Raw genomic sequence first — 11,995 nt, forward strand, 5'->3', positions numbered from 1 at the left:
GTTTACACTAGCTTGAAGTAATGGAGTTTTTTTATCTTTAGTTGGATCCATTGACATGCAGGCTTAGCAAAAACAGCTAAGCCATCTTCACCAACTCCAGGGCGCAATCATTTTCAGAAATATACAGAGGTTCAAAGCTAGTGGTTTAGGGCCCTTTAAGCAAGACGAAGCTATAGTAGCAGCTTAAGTGGGCCCACTGTCTATATATCTTGGGCCAGAAGGCCAGTATCTTTATCTTCTACTGTATATGTTAATGCTTTTGCGCAGTGCTATCTATACAAAATCATCACTTACACGAATTTTGCCGCAGTCTAATATATATACCCAAGGACAAACCAGCTGCCCAAGTTGGACAAATGAAAGGCCCAATCCTAACATGGGCTCCCAAACAACCCAATATGTGTGGGCACCAATTTCAGTACAAGGTTTGGCCCAAGTAATGAAAATCCATGAATTTGAAAATCGAGATCCTCTCCCATCGCCTTTAAAAATATATTTTAGTGATTATTTTATTGTGATTATTCTCATCTTCGCATTAACGATGAAGTGACAAGTATTGCACTTTTTCTTAAAAAAATATTTTTTTAATTTCTTTAAATATTTTAAAAAAATATAAATTCACTAATAACCATTTTTTTAACTATTAATTAATAAATAAAATATATGTACGAAGGGCACATTTGAGATGCGTATAAATATTTTCCTTTATGTAAAGGTTGAGTGAAGTCATTTAAGTTTTTTGAGATTTGAATAAATTTATATTTATTACTTTTATAGTATTTACCTTTAATTTTTTAACCAGAACACATCAACTATCAAGTCAAGCAAATGTTTAGATAAAAAGTTTAAAAGTTGAAAAAACAAATCTTATGAGACCAAAAGATGTTTGGAATTAATGAAGCTTGATTTAAAAAAAATGATTTAAAAATTTTAAAAGAAAAATTAATGCAGCTTTTTTAAAAACAAATGATTTAAATTTAAAAAAAATAAAAATACAAATGCCATAAATATTGGTGGACGAAGTCAATCAAATGGTGGAAAGTTTTTGTTGTATTGTGAAGAGAATTAATTATCCCAAACATATTTTTCTTCCTACTCACTACAACATCTACTAGCTTTTTCCGGGAGTTCTTTTTCCAATGACAAAAGATCGTGACAAATAGTGTGTAATTGACACAAAATATTCATGAGAACAAAACCAACTTTTTATCATGAGATTAGTTCGGTGAAAATAATGTAGTGGTAAAAGAAATTTTTATCACGAAGAAATGTATTTTTTGCCACCATTATGTGTTAATAGGAAAAAAATTCACAATAAAACTTGGTCCTCATGGGTTAAAACTTTTAGGGCAAAAATATTTCTTTTTTTCCTCATAAAATTGACATCATCGCAAAAATGGTGTCTCATCGGCACTTATTCATCATGAGTAATTTCCTATTGGCCACAAGATTATTGATCTTTTTCTCACGAAATGAAGTAGCCTTAAAAAGTTAATAAAATTACACTAAATAACTGCGATACCCCACGCGTGGTACCCCTCTCCCTTACTTTCTTTATTTTTTGTCCCACCCCTTTCCTTTCTTCCCCACACCCCCCCTCCAAAATCGCTATAATCACCATGGCCCTCGCCCTACAACAGCGCCACCTCTTCCCATAGTCGCGACCTTCTCCAGTATACAACCATCCCCACCCCGTGCAACGTCACCGAGTCAGCCGCAATTTCCTACTTAATGCCCTAGCCTCCAGAACGACCTTGGCGGCTGCAGTTGGTGCATCCTCTCTCTCTCTCTCTCTCTCTCTCTCTCTCACATCTTAGAGACACAGTAAGTCTCTCTCTCTTCTCCCTCTGTCTTCTCTCTCTATTGGTGGTATGATTGTGTACCACTAACTTTGATATGATTGTGTAAGATGTATGTATTTCTCTTATGATATGGTTGTGACAAATCTATGTAATGTAATTTTTTCTTATTGTCAAGATTTTAGGAGATAATTTATAATAATGCCGCTATTTAGACATAGGACTTTGTGCTGATTAGCTAGCTATCATTTTTGCCATTGTTTTTATTTATAACGACATGCTTTAACAACATGCTTTAACTCCATGCATTTTCTATAATTCTTCTACAATTATATATCTAAGATAGCTAAGCAAATTATTTTTTAGGTTTCTCTAGAACTCTTTGAAAACAAATCTGTATACAAGAGACAGTGTTTTATTAATGTTAAATCCAAAACCTCAAAATGCCATTACTTCAGGATGCTAATGAGATCCTAAGGAAGCTATACATATTATTATTCGACAACATTATTAATCATCATTTTATCCTACAATCAATAAAACTATGCATATTTTTTCTTTCCTTTCTTTTTATGAAAAGAAAAGTAGAGAGAGAACATGATGAGCTTGGTATTTAATAACCCTAGGTAAGAAGATGACGTTTCGTGAGCAGCCCCGAACCTATAAAAATCCTTGAGGAGGAACAAACCCCGTGTTTCCCGACGAAAGGCAATCTCATTCTTATATTTTTTTTCAAAAGTACTTTGGGTCCAAAGCATAAATATTGACAAAGAGTCACATATGCACACATTCCTCAACCATCTAATCAGTTGGCCCATGATGAGGTGGTACTATTTGTCATGCTAATTCTTATTGAGTTTGAAGCCCCATAAATATTTTCTCAAACATACATGCCCAACTACTTAAATGTGAAGAATACATGCAAATCCAAATTAAAGTTATTCTGGAACCGGCCTATTTTGCTCTTCCTTTTCTTATAAAGGGAGGTCTCGAGAATTAGTTCTAGTTCCCCCTAATATGAGATAAATCTCATAAATCTAGTAAAAGTAAATATATAACAATCCAATGGCTTTCAGAGGTGAGATGGTAGAGGTGAGATATGCCGCAGCCCAGTAACAGAGGCATTGCCTCTGAGAACCATGTTGCGGGACGAGCCGAAACCAAATGAATCAACTCAAGATGTGGGAGGTGCGGGCCCACAAGAGGAATTGGGTGGAGCACAGGTTGGAGAGAGCATTATCACTAATACAGGTATGCCATCAATCTATCTAGCTGTGTTAGCATATTTGGTGTGTGGTCAATTCATATATAACCACAAGTACAAAATATTTCTTGGTTCATGGTATCTATATACCTTGATTGAGTTACACTCAATTGATATCTTGATGTAGATCCACCTTGTAAGAAAAGAGATGGAGGGCTAGCGAAGGGCACACTATTTGAAAGAATGAGAAAAGTGGGTAAGATACATTTGGTTATACAAGATGGTCATCGAGAGCCATCTTGTGAGAATGCATCCATATTCACTAGCCGACTAACGGAGATAATTAAAGTACATGCTGACATAAGGCATGCTAGTTGGAGTTATGTACTCGAAAACGAGAAGCAAGAGTTGATTGACCATGTTAGGGTAGGACTTTACCTATTGATAACAAAGTTCATAAGCTGGATGTTTACTCATTTGGCCTAATTAAACATGTTTGATGACTCACTCATATAACATAGTGATTATTTGATATTGCATGCAGATTTTGTTCTTGATTGGACAAGAGATAACCATTGTGAGATGGTTGTACGCATTTGGCTGATAAGTATAATACTTATCATTATGCACTACATAAAGTTTATTTAAAATGTGCATCACATCAAAAGGCCTTACGTGGTGGGACGGAAAAGGTGGAGAAATATGTATGGGAAAAGCTAAGGAAAAGGTGGAGAAATCTGTATGGGAAAAGCTATGTGAATATTGGGCAAGTGCAACATTCCAGGTATTTCCTCTTGTTTAAGTTTCAGATTTGAATTAATTGGTCATAAAGTTAACTAAAATTGCTTTTTTGTACATGGTGTTAGGCACCTCAAATAGAAGTAGGGTTGATGGAAAATGGTCTTTGCCTAAGTTTAAATTCGAGAAACACAGTATTTACAAAGGGGCATTAATTTCTTGGAAACAAATACAAGAGAAGTTCAAGAGAAACAGTTCAAATAGGCAAAAATTGAAGGTCAAACATACTAGTGGGCGAAAATCCTTTATACGGATATTAGATGAGAAGATTTGTGATAGTACAAGGTATAATATAAGTCAACTAATGAGTATAAGGTGGAATAACTTTTCTGTTAATTGTGTGTTTTAGCGGGAGACGGCGCCAAATATGATTGTCTTCTATAAGGAAACACACTGGTCAACACGGAAGGGTAAATTTATCAATGCAGCAACTGAACACAATTAAGTAAGAGTGTGTTTAATTTAATTATATATATATATATATATATTGATAGGCTGCATAGGTGCTTAACAATTAGATGATTTGACTTTACTGAATTTTTCAGAATCTAATGATGGAGAGGTTAGCTGAAAAAGAGTCTGAATAGCATATTGAAAAAGCGGCTAACACTATCTTCAAAGAAGTCTTGGGAAATAGACCTGGGTATGTAGTAAGGATGGGGCACATGGTGATTCTAGGCCCCTCTCCTTCAATGAAGAAGAATAAGGCATTTATTCGTATGTGGGGAGAGAATCAATGAAACAAGAGTGATGCAGAAATGTACAAGAGCAAATTAGATGATATGATGGGTGATATTGCAGAGTTGAGGAAGAATTTTTCTAAGTATGAAAAACTCTTAATGAGCTATCGGAGCATTGAGTTACCAAATGGTAGTGAGACTCATTAAGAGACTCAGCAAAATGATTAGGCATCTCACTTGATGAGCATTTTTTGTGGAGGGCATTTTTGTGACGCCCCCAGATTTTCGTTTGGGATCAGACGAATATCTGAAACTTCAGGACATACAACACAAGGTTACCTGCACCAGTTCATGACATATAAGATGCAATATTCTTAACATGTATCTAGCATTATGCAATATTCGTAGCGGATAATTTTTTTTTCTTGAGCAATACCATACACCAAACTTATAATATCCCCAATAGTTAAATCATAATTCAAGCATACTTAATAAAATAAACACCCACAATTTCAGTACGAGTCTTAGAAAACTATAATTTCAAAAACATGGGAGACCAGACTTTATATTTACATTACAAAAAAAATACTATTGAGGAAGTTCGTTGAGTAACTCATGTAACTCAACTAACGAGGCCCGAATACTGTCCAAAAACTAACTATGGAAGCTGTAAGCTCCACGTTGCATCTACGGCGTCTAGTCAACCTCCTCCAGTCTACCAATATTCACTTCCTGCTCTGATCCTGATACATCACCTACCATTTAGGGGGAATGATAGTTGGGACTACTACGATGAGATTTGATTACAAATCTCAGTAAGTTAACAAGAAACTCTCACACAGGTAATGATGCATGCATGGCAATATAAGCATGAATGCATAATTAAAGTTATAAGTAAACACATCATAACTTGACATATAGCATGGCGTAACTAATATAACGTAAACTGAAATGTGAACTAAATTTGACTTAACATGACATGAACTTGAACTTAGAATTGAACTTTACTTGACATGATATGAACTTGAACTTAAAACATAACATGAACTAGCAACATAATATGAACGTGAACTTGAAACGTAACATAAACTTGAAGCATAGCATGAACGTGAACATATATAACATAAATATGAACTTGAACTTAACATAAACCTGAGCATAACATGACATAAACGTGAACTTGAGATATAATGTGAACATTAACATAACATAACATGAACATGAACTTGAACATAACATGTACGTGAGCATAATGTAACATAACATGAACTTGATCTAAAACTTGACTTAACGTGGACTTGATCTGAAATGTATTCTTATCTCATGGGGTCACCATGATTGCTTATTCTTATCTCATGGATTCACCATGATTGCTTATTCTTATCTCATGGGTTTACCATGATGGTGTATTCTTATCTGATGATGTGATGACCCGCTTTTGAGTGCATTTTCGCGGAAATATTTATTTTTTATTTTAATTAATATATTAGCTATTTATTTTAATTTATTTGCGTTTTAAAAAAATTGGGTTTTAATTTAATTTATTTTATTTGAGGTTGTGTTTTATTTCTTTAAGTTGTTTTGTGGTTTTAATCTTTTTGGCGGTTTGTTTCGTTTTCCCGGAGTGAGGATTGGACCTCATCTCTTTTCACATCTTTTTCCTTTTTTTCTCTTTTTCCTTTTTCTTTTCCCTTCTTTTCCTTTTTTCCTTCTTTTTCTTTTTTTTCTTTTTTTCTTTCTTTCCTCTCCCGCTCGACCGAACCCCCCCCCGTGCTCTCTCTCTCTCTCCTCCCTCTCCCTCGCGCCGGCTCTCTCTCTTCCAGCCCATCGCCGTCCGGCCACCAACCAGACCCCCACCGGTCCCAAAAGTTCCCCCTCCCTCCGGCGCACCACCCCTCCGAAAGCCACCCCCAACCGGCCGGCCATTTGGCCGGAAAAAGCCCAGCAAGCCTCCACGGATTTCACTCCGATCCGCCGCCGTCGCTCCACCTCCGGCCACCATTTCTTCACCACTTCATCACCGGTCCCTTGCCGTCCTAACCCACCCATTTCCGGCCTCCAACGACCACCGGAGCAGCTCCCACGAGCTTGTTTTCCGATTTGCTCTTTTTGGCCATTTCCGGCCATTCCGCCGCCACCCTCGGCCGTCCGTCACTTCCATTAGCTTTACAACCATCCATTGACCATCCCCCATCAATCTCGTGTCCTAGTTTGTCCCCGTTCAAAAGTGGATTTTTCAGACCCACGGCCACAGTGAATTTTCACTGTGACGTTGCTGTTTTTCCGCCGCTTGTTTTCTAAATTTGCCGTATAGCGCTGTAAGTATTTTCCAAACCCTATTTTCAGATTTTAATATATATTGCTCATTCAAATTATTTACTGTTGTTGGTTGTTGATTCCGGACTGAGTCCGAGGAGTTTCGGGGGTCGGATGGATGGAGGACGGAGTTGTCTGTTTAATTGATTATGTTGGTTGGTTATTTTATTATGCATTGATTTGGCATTTCATGGTGCATGCATGTGTATTTTTGTTCATGTGTGAAAAGCCTGTGTATTGGCGTGAGTGATTTTACGGGTGCGTGTGTATCACGAGCCCAAGCCGGGATGGGTTATTATCTCGGTGGAGCTCCTCTGGTCACTCGGGAGCGGAATAAACTGAGTGATGTCCCTTGAGTTGTCGAGAGAGATGACGGGAGCGGGGCTAGGGGATGCTTGGCTACGAACGCGCCGGGCGCGGAACCGGGCATCGCCCTACTCACCGACTCCGTGGCCCTTCGCTGGCGAGGGCTAGAGGATGCTTGGCTACGCATGCGCGGGAGGCGCGGAACTGGGCATCGCTCGTTAGGTGTCACATGCGTGGTGGTACTCTACGGTGTGACACTGGAGCCAGGGTGTGCGGATGACCCCTAGGGGAGGTCATGGTGCATACGGTTAAAATTGGATAATGGTTTATGAGGCCAAATGGGACTTTTGGCGTGGGCCAGATGGACTTCTGGCGAGATATTGAGCCGGATGGACTTCCAGCGAGATATTGGGCCAAATGGACTTTTGGCGGCCAAATGTGACTTTTGGCGTGTTTTTCAGAAAGGATATGCTTTTGGGCCAAATGGGTTTTTTTGGCGTGTGTGGAAAACTTGGGTTTTTGTGGGCTTTGTGCATTGGGCATGTTTCATGCATCTTGTATGAGTTTTATGTGTTTTTATCTGGTAGTGTTTGGGTTTTACTTACCTGCGGTACCATTCGTGGTTCTGTAGCTTTTGGTGCAGAGTTAGCGGACGAAGAGGAGGAGGCTGAGCCCGAGGATGCGGCTCCGCCGGGTTGCTGATGCTATCTTTATATTTGTTTAAAACTGTATTCGTGTTTTGTAATATTTATCTATGTATGTTTTAAACAGCTTGTATTACGTTAAGAAAAATTCTGGTACTTAGTTATGACTTTCGTTATCCGCTGCGTGTTTCTCTGTACACATCTGTTGCCTTGCACACACTCGGCACCCGTCGATGGGATGGTGACCCGGGTTGTCACCATCCGGACGTCTCAAATTCCCCGTGTTCGGGCGTGGGGATTTTGGGGGCGTCACAGGTGGTATCAGAGCGGTTTGGCTCTGGGTAAAACCACATGTCCCGTAGGTAGTACCAGAATGTTTTTAAAGTTGTGTTTTAAAAATTATGTTAAGTATAGTTGTCTTATTTGTTTTATTTGTGTGAGCTTGGTTGTTTGTTTTTATTTATTTAGTTATGTTTTGGCATGCTGGTTTCTTTTGTTTCTTGCTGTGTAGTGCTGTTTTTGTTTTTGTTGGTTTTATGATGGTTTTATTTGTTTTCTTAAAGGAGGGTCAAGAGTAGTGTTGTGACGGGAATATGGGGAGACCAGGGAGACCAAGGAAAAATACTTAGGAACCGCAAGAAAATACCTCCAGAGATGACTCCATAGCCGAAGCAATTCGGCAGATGACGGAGTTTATGCAACAGAGTGCAGGGCCTTGGCCACCACAAGGACCTTGGCCACCACAAGGAGGTCCTTGGCCACCATCAGGAGGGCCTTGTCCACCATCAGGAGGACCTTATCCACCGTCAGGAGAACCTTGTCTGCAACAAGGAGGGTATTGGCCACAACCAGGAGGTCCTTGGCCATATCAGGGAGGGCCTTGGATGTATCCAGGAGGGTCCAGCAGCATGGTGCAGGCCGAATGCACCTATGAGCGCTTCCTAGCGCATCGGACTCCACACTTCGCGGGAAATGAGGATCCAGTTCAGGCTGGAAAATGGATCAAAGATCTGGAGAAGACTTTTGAGGTGTGTGGGTGCACTGAGGCACAACAAGTACTTTACGCCAGCTACCTCTTGCAGGGCACTGCTTCTGATTGGTGGGATACCAAGAGGGTGCTGTTGGAATCTGAATTGGGATCTTTCGCTGCGGTGACCTGGCAGCGTTTCAAGAAAGAGTTCAATGACCGCTTCTTTCCCGCACCGGTAAGGAAGCAAAAGGCAAGAGAGTTCTCTAATCTGGTCCAAGGGGGCGCGACAGTGGAGCTGTACGCCCGGAGGTTCATCGAACTTGAGCGATTTGCTCCTCATCTTGTCGCCACTGAGGAGATGCGAGCAGATCGTTTCCAGGAGGGGCTGCGTCAGGACATACGCCGCATGGTGGTCAGCCATCGGATAACCACTTTTCAGGAGTTAGTGGATGTGGCCACCCTTATAGAGAGGGAAAATAATCTGAGTTTGGGCTCCCCTTCAGGGCAAAAGAGGCGGAGTTTTTCTGGTGAAGGAAGCAGCTCGGGTTCGCCTCAGAAGTTTGTTCAGCAGACTGGAACCCGATCTCAAGCATCCTCCAGTGTTCGCATGGGAGGACGTATGCCTGTTTGTGGAGTTTGTAATAGAGCTCATGAGGGCGAGTGTCGGACGAGTAGCGGACCCCAGTGTTATCGGTGCGGCCAAGTGGGGCATATTGCTCGGGATTGCCCCGTTAGAGCTCAAGGAAGCCGTGGAGGTAGACACGGTGGAAGAACCAACCCGAGACAAGCAGTGCAAGCCCGGGTTTATGCTGTCACGCCCGGAGAGGTGGACGATGAGGCACCAGCGACCCATGATGCTGGAGTAATCACAGGTATGGATTAATTTAATCTTTTAAGTTGGATTTAATTTTTGGTGCATTTGGTTTCTTCGTTGTTTTTTTTTTTGATTTCATGGGTTGTGTGTTTGGTTCAGGAAGAGTCCGTCTGTATGAGTTTTATGCTTGTACTTTGTTTGATTCCGGTGCTTCACGATCGTTTGTGTCTTCCACGTTTGCTCGGGTGTGTAACTTGGTCACGGAACCGTTGCCGAAGGCTATGGTAGTGGCGCTACCCGATGGCGAGATGGTGTGGTGTTCCAAGGTTGCTTTGGGATGCCCGTTAAATTTTGAGGGAAGATTCTTGGATGCGGATTTGGTGGTGTTCAAGCTGTTGGGTTTTGATATTATCCTCGGAATGGATTGGCTATACCGATATTCTGCGAGTATTAATTGCAGAAGTCGGATAATTAGCTTTCAGCTTCCAGATGGTGATTGTCTGGAATTTGCGGGGAGTAGGTTAAAAGAGAAACCGATAATTATATCGGCGATTCAGGCAAGGCGAGAGATTGCATGGGGAGCGGATGCATTCTTGGTTCAGATGGTGTCCACGCCGTCTGAGAAGAAGTCCTTGGCAGACATTCCAGTTGTGGAAGAGTTCCCCGATGTGTTTGTGGATGACTTGCCCTGGACTACCCCCTGTTCGGGAGATGGAGTTTGTCATAGATTTGGAACCTGGAGCGGCTCCTGTGCATAAAGCTCCTTATCGCATGGCGCCGGCTGAATTGAAAGAGTTGAAGACTCAGTTGCAAGAACTGGTAGAGAAGGGATTTATTCAGCCTAGTACGTCGCCGTAGGGTGCACCAGTTTTATTTGTTAAGAAGAAAGATGGAACTCTTCGTATGTGCATTGACTATCGGGAATTGAACAAGGTGACCATCAAGAATAAATACCCTCTTCCACGGATTGATGATTTGTTTGACCAACTTCAAGGAGCAGCCGTGTTCTCTAAGATTGATCTGAGGTCGGGATACTACCAGCTGAGAATCAGAGACCAGGATGTGCCTAAAACTGCTTTCAGGTCGAGGTATGGGCATTATGAATTTAAGGTGATGCCGTTTGGGTTAGCTAATGCCCCTGCAGCGTTTATGGATTTGATGAATAGGGTGTTTCAACCTTACCTGGATTCCTTTGTGGTAGTATTTATCGATGATATACTGATTTATTCCCGAGATGTTGAAGAGCATGTGTATCATCTTAGCCTGGTACTAGAGAGATTAAGAGAGCACCAGTTATACGCCAAGCTCAGCAAGTGTGAGTTCTGGTTGGAAGAAGTTAAATTTCTTGGGCATGTAATTTCCCAGGGTGGAGTGGCAGTTGATCCTAGTAAGGTAGAAGCCATTTTGTCATGGCCACGCCCAACTACAGTACGCGAGATCAGGAGTTTCTTGGGACTCGCCGGTTACTACCGAAGGTTTGTAGAAGGTTTTGCTCGCCTATCCGGACCTCTCACAGCTTTGACTCGGAAGAATACAGAATTTGTTTGGTCAGAGAAATGTGAGAGAAGCTTCCAGGAATTGAAGAACAGGTTGACAACGGCACCAGTGTTAGCACTCCCAGAACCGCATAAGCCATTCGTAGTCTTCAGTGATGCGTCTAAGTTCGGTTTGGGTTGTGTCCTTATGCAGGAAGGACGGGTTGTAGCCTATGCATCTCGTCAGCTTAAGGACCATGAGAAGAATTATCCGACGCATGATCTAGAATTGGCTGCGATTGTTTTTGCACTCAAGATCTGGCGGCATTTCTTGTATGGGGAAGCTTGTGAGGTATTTAATGATCATAAGAGCTTGAAGCATTTGTTTTCCCAGAAAAATTTGAATATGAGGCAGAGGCGTTGGCTGGAGCTAATCAGTGACTATCAGTGTGAGATCAAGTACCACCCGGGGAAGGCTAATATAGTTGCTGATGCTTTGAGCCGGAAGTCTCATTTGGAGGATGAAGCCGAACCGTCAGAGATGGATTCGTTACTTTATGGGATGAGAAGACTCCTTATAGAGAGTTCGCAGCAAGTAGAGATTTTGTCTTCAGTTCTTGACATCCGGGTAATAGATTTCGAAGAATTGAAAGCTCTCCAAAGAAAGGATCAGAAGCTGCTGAACATCAGGAAAAGAGTCCGAAAATCTCGAGGGCCGTTGCACTATAGCATGGATAGTGATGGGGTACTTCGGTTCCGAGATCGCAGAGTGGTCCCGAAGGACTCAGATTTCAAAGAACGAATCATGGCGGAAGCTCATGCGGCCCCGTATTCAGTTCATCCCGGCAGTACAAAGATGTATCGTGACTTGAAGAAAAATTACTGGTGGGATGGAATGAAGAAGGACGTTGCCTTATATGTGGAGAAATGCCACACGTGTCGTCAGGTAAAGGCCGAGCATCAGAGACCTGCAGGCATGCTCCAACCCC

The sequence above is a fragment of the Carya illinoinensis genome, chromosome 5 (genome assembly GCF_018687715.1).
Source record: "Carya illinoinensis cultivar Pawnee chromosome 5, C.illinoinensisPawnee_v1, whole genome shotgun sequence".
Lineage (NCBI taxonomy): Eukaryota > Viridiplantae > Streptophyta > Magnoliopsida > Fagales > Juglandaceae > Carya > Carya illinoinensis.